Source organism: Furipterus horrens, unplaced genomic scaffold (genome assembly GCF_987537825.1).
Source record: "Furipterus horrens unplaced genomic scaffold, mFurHor1.1.pri manual_scaffold_6, whole genome shotgun sequence".
In the NCBI taxonomy this organism is placed as follows: domain Eukaryota; kingdom Metazoa; phylum Chordata; class Mammalia; order Chiroptera; family Furipteridae; genus Furipterus; species Furipterus horrens.
In genome coordinates this window covers 74,044,641-74,050,640 of record NW_028327176.1, presented here as the reverse complement: position 1 = coordinate 74,050,640, position 6,000 = coordinate 74,044,641, and positions in this window count along the sequence as shown.

Below are 6,000 nucleotides of genomic sequence, written 5' to 3'. Positions count from 1 at the left end.
TCGACACATTATTGTTTTAGCTTACTATTTACGTGGCATTTATCACTTCCCATGCAAGTCCTAGCCACAGCAATCAGACAAGAAAAAGAAATAAAAGGCATCCAAATTGGGAAAGAAGAAGTAAAACTATCATTATATGCAGATGACATGATAGTATACATAGAAAACCCTATAAACTCCACTAAAAGACTACTCGATAGAATAAGTGAATTTGGCAAAATAGCAGGGTACAAAATAAATATACAGAAATCTAAGGCATTTCTATACACCAACAATAAAATATCAGAGACAGAGACAAAAAAGAAAATACCATTTACTATAGCAACAAGAAAAATAAAGTACCTAGGAATAAACTTAACCAAAGAGATAAAAGACCTGTACTCTGAAAATTACATAACATTGAAGAAAGAAATTAAGGAAGATACAAATAAATGGAAGCAAATACCATGTTCTTGGATGGGAAGAATCAACATCCTGAAAATGGCCATACTACCCAAAGCAATTTACAGATTCAATGCAATCCCTATTAAAATACCAATGACATATTTCACAGACCTAGAACAAATACTCCATAAATTCATATGGAACCAAAAAAGACCCCGAAGAGCAAAAGCAATCTTGAGACAGAAGAACACAGCAGGAGGAATCACAACACCAGATATCAAACAATACTACAAAGCCACTGTGATCAAAACAGTCTGGTACTGGCATAAGAACCGACATATAGATCAGTGGAACAGAATAGAGAGTCTAGAAATAAACCCAGGCCTCTATGGTCAACTAATATTTGATAAATGAGGAAGGAACATAAAATGGAGTGAGAAGAGCCTCTTTAACAAATGGTGCTGGGAGAACTGGATAGGGACTTGCAAAAAAAATGAAACTAGACCACCAACTTACACCACACACGAGAATAAACTCAAAATGGATCAAAGACTTAAATGTAAGCCGTGACACCATAAAAGTCCTAGAGGAAAACATAGGCAAGAAAATTTCAGATATCTCACATAACAATATCTTCACGGATACATCTCCTAAGGCAAGAGAAATAAAGGAAAAAATAAAGAAATGGGATTACATCAAACTAAAGAGTTTCTGCTCAGCAAAAGAAAACATCAGCAAGATGAAAAGGGAACCAACCATATGGAAAAACATATTTGCCAATGACATCACAGACAGGGGACTGATTTCCAAAATATATAAAGAGCTGATAAGACTCAACATCAAGAAAACAAACAACCCAATTAAAAAATGGGCAAAGGGCCTGAACAAACATTTCTCCGAAGAGGACATACAGAAGGTCCATAGACACATGAAAAAATGCTCAACATCATTAGCCATCAGGGAGATGCAAATAAAAACCACAATGAGATACCATTTTATACCAGTCAGAATGGCCATCATCAACAAATCAACAAACAACAAGTGCTGGCGAGGATGTGAAGATACGGGAACCCTACTGCACTGTTGTTGGGAATGCAGACTGGTGCAGCCACTGTGGAAAACAGTATGGAATTACCTCAAAAAACTCAAAATGGAACTGCCTTTTGAACCAGCAATTCCACTGCTACGATTATACCCGAAAAATCCTAAAACACTAATTGAAAAGAACCTATGCACCCCTATGTTCATAGCAGCACTGTTTACAATAGCTAAGTGCTGGAAACAGCCTAAGTGCCCATCTGTAGATGAGTGGATCAAAAAACTGTGGTACATTTACACAATGGAATACTATGCAGCAGAAAGAAAGAAGGAACTCCTGCCATTTGCAACAACATGGATGGAACTAGAGAGAATTTTGCTTAGTGAAATAAGCCAGGCAAAGAAAGAAAAATACCATATGATATCACCTAATACAGGAAACTAAAGAACAACACAAACAAAAGAATAGAACAAAGAGCAGAATAGCAGTCAATAGGGGGGACGAGGGAGGGAGAGAAGGGGGATAAGTTAGGGAAGGGTTTAGTCAAAAAACGTGTATAAATGACTCATGGACATGGACAACGGGGAAGGATATGATTGTGGGAGAAAGGGTGGGCTGGGTGGGGGAGAGAAATGGGGGAAAAATGGGACAACTGTAATTGAAAAACAAATATATATATATATATATATATATATATATATATATATATATATATATATATAAAATGTTTAAAAAAATATTCTCTGGAGCTTCTGTTTCTAGCGGAGAGGAGAGGGAAGCAGCTGAGCCCTAACTCAGTAGACCTGGAAGTATTCAAGGAGTGGGAGATGGCGACCTCAGGGCCTGAAGATGAGGGTCTCTGGATCCTCCTGGGGTCCCTGACCAGCAGACCTGAGAGGCACAGCTACTCTACAGCCCCTGTCCTCTTCTTGCTCCTGGTCTGCTCACAGGCAAGCGGCCTATTCTTTCACAGGAGGGAACTATTGTTTTTTCATGGCTGCTTCTTAAAGTAGAGGCTGCTCACCTTCTTTCGCCACTGGTGTGGACTTCTTCCAGGGCAGAGTCCCAAAGAGCCCCTGAGCCCATTCTCTCCTTTCCACCAGACAGGGTCCACACCCTGGTACTACTAGGTTAATGACAATGGTCACGTGACCCTTTTCACAGGACCCCCTCTCTCCCAACACACACAGCGCCAGCCCTCTTTCTTGCTCCTTGAGGATTTTGCACTTGGAAGAAGAGTTCTGAGGACTGGCAGCAAGAGCCTAGATTTCACCTCAAGGTGGAAGGCTGTTACAAAGGGCAGGACAGGGCTGCCCTCCGGCCTTGTCTGCAGAAGTCAGCAGCCCTGGGGAGGTGAGGGCCTGGGTGTGGATAAGAAGGGTCTCTTGTGTGGGACTGAGGAGCCCTTTGTGGTGGCAAAAAGTTGCCCTTCTTCCTCAAGAAGAGAAGTGGGGTACAGGCAACACTGTTGGGGAGGGGGGAGGCAAGGCCTCAGTGCTCCTGAATCTCAGGCCAGGCTCCTGGCCTCAGGGTTACAGCTGAGAGGACAGCATGTCCCTGGTCCTGAGGGGCTCTGTTCCCTGGAGAGGCTGCTCTAGAACAGGGAGGCCAGAGGTCCTGGAGTGAGAGGGGAGTGAAGGGGCCCAGGAGAGGGGTTAGTCAGCGTGTGTGTGTGTGTGTGTGTGTGTGTGTGAATTCACACAATTTTTCTTAATTAAAAAAAAATGTTCTATCTTTCAAGCTAATCCACTTCCTCCTTCCACCCCACATTTTTCATTTCTCGATTTAGCAGAAAGTAAACATTTTGTGAAAAGAAGAAGAATGCTCATGACCCCAAATGGATCTTCTGCATTTGTGAATGTCTCTAAACAAAACAGTAGGTGCTTTATTGTTTAAAATTTTTCTCTAAAATGGTTATTTACAGTTGCTCTGTGGTTTCCAAATGTGCAGCACTTCACTTCTCTAATCAGAGCCCAGATGTTGAGATGGAAGTGGACCTAGGCATGGCTCCCAACACCGATGGGCAACTGGCCACCTGCTCCATAAGGGAGTGTGGATGCTGGAAGCCAGGAAGAGGCTCCCCTCCTGCCCCAGACCCTGCACCCAGCAGGGCTGAGAGGCTGTGCTCCAGGGTGAGCCTGACAAGCCCTCATCCCAAGAGTTCTACAAACCTCACAGGGGCCACCCACTGAGGGGCTGAGAGGTACCAGCACCCCTGAAACTCAGATTTCCATCTTGCCTATGCTATTCTCCTGCTAAACAAAACAAACCTTCTCCTCCCCACGCCCCCCCCCCCACCAGTTTTTGGCAAAACATCTCAAAGGACAAAAAAAAAAAAAAAACCCAGCAAGTCATCAAAAACGTTCTGTTCCTGTCCCGTTTGTAAACTCATCTTTAAAAAATCATTTTAATATGAAAACTTTTGTGCAAAACCTACCTGCACACACCTTGAGAGCGGGCCTTCCCCAGACTTGCAGGTGACAGGAGGGAGCTGGGCAAAGAAGTTCTGGTACTGCAGCAGAAGGGATTCAGTGAGCCTGCTGCTGAATACAATAAAAGCTTCCATTTATTGATATCTTCTCCAGTGTCTTATAATTTTTTGAGTATAGGCCTTTTACCTCCCTAGTCAAATTTATTTCTAGCTATTTTGTTATTTTTTTAGATGCAGTTATAAACAGGATTCTTTTCTTACTTTTCTGATAGTTTTTTTTAATTAGTGTATAGAAATACAACTGATTTCTAATTAGTAATTTTGTATCCTGCTGCTTTACTGACTTCATTTGTTGGTTTTCATAGTTTTTTGAGGTATCTTTAGAGTTCTTTATATAAAGTATGATGTCATCTGAAATAATGGGAGTTTTACTTCTTCTGTTTTTATTTGTATGCCTTTTTCTTTTCTTCTCTGATTGCTGTTGCTATAACTTCCAATATCATGTTGAATATAAGTGGTGAAAAGTGGACAGTCCAGTCTTGTTATATAGATCTTAAGTAAAAATGCTTTAGCTCTTCCCCATTGAGTATGAAGTTAGCTATGTGTTAGTCATAGATGGCCTTTATTATGTTAAGGTAAATTTCCTTTAATCCCACTTTCTTTATCATAAATGGAATCTTGAGTTTGTCAAATGTTTTTTTCTGCATCTATTGATACAATTCATGCTTTTTATCCTTTATTTTGTTTACATGGTGTTTCATCTTAACTGATTTGTGGAAACAAAACCAAACATGTATCCCAGGACTAAATGCACATGATCGTTCTATATGATCTTTATCACGTATTGGTATATTCATCTTGCTGATATTTTGTTGAGGATTTTTGCATCTCTGTTCATCAAGGATATTGACCTAGAATTTCTTTTGTAATGTCTTTACCTGATTTTGCAATCTGGATAATGATGGCCTCATAAAATGAGCTTAACTTCTGGCCAAGATGGAGGTGTAAATACATGCACTGCATCTCCTCACAACTAAGAAGAAATTTACAGCCACTTCAAAACTAAAAAAACCCCAGAAAGTCCAAAAACTCGAAACTACAGGGAACTTCAGCAAAGAAATAAAGAAGAAATAATCAACCAGAAAGGTAGGAGGGGCAGAGACTGGACAGAGAGAAAGAGGAGTGGAGCAGCGGCTGCGGCGGCGGTGCTTGGCAGCAGCACGGCTAGAGGCAAGACAGCTAGAGGGGTCATGGCTTGTGGGAGTGCAGCGGGCAGGCATGGCTATCAGCAGCCATGATAAAAAACATAGTCATACTGTTTAAGCCTGAGAAATGATCCAGACCCAAACTAGACCACACAGCTTGCAGTTCCAGAGCCTGGGAAAATAGAGTTGCATTGCTTCTGACTGTGAAAGCAAGTGGGGACTGGGGCGGAGGAAGAAGCTACCAGTCTTGAAAAGAAGGCAGCTTGCTTAGTATTGGAAGGGGAAGAAGTACCTGGAAAAGAGGCGGCAACTGGCACTTTTCTGTCTCAGACCCCTCCCCCACATACAGCCCCAAAACGTGGTGAAACAGTTGCCAACACTAACCAATAACTAAGGCACCGCCCCCTATAACATAAGAGGTATGACAGCCTTACCCAAATCACAGAGGCAAACACAGAAAGATGAGGAGACAGAGAAGTATCATCCAGAAGCGGTGGCAGATCAAGGTCCCTGTGACACAACTAAGCAATGAGCCAATAGCATGCCTAATGGATGAGAGCTTAACAGATGCATAGTTTAAGGCATTGGTGATAATGATGCTCACAGATTTGACAACAAAGATTAAATAGGACGGGGAAAGAATGAAGGCTACCCTGGCTGAAATGAAGGAAAATCCATACAAAACAAGTGGTGAAGGAAAGGAAACCAGGGTTCAAATCAACAAATTGGAACATAAAGAAGAAACAGTCAACCAGTACAGAAGGAGGAAACAATAATTTTTAAAAATGAGGAGAGGCACAGGAACCTCTGGGACAGCTATAATTGTGCCAACATCCGAATCATAGGGGTGCCAGAAGGAGAAGAAGAAGAGCAAGAAATTGGAAATCTATTTGAAAAAATAATGTGAAGAGGAAAGCCAGATGGCATCCGCAGAGGGGCTT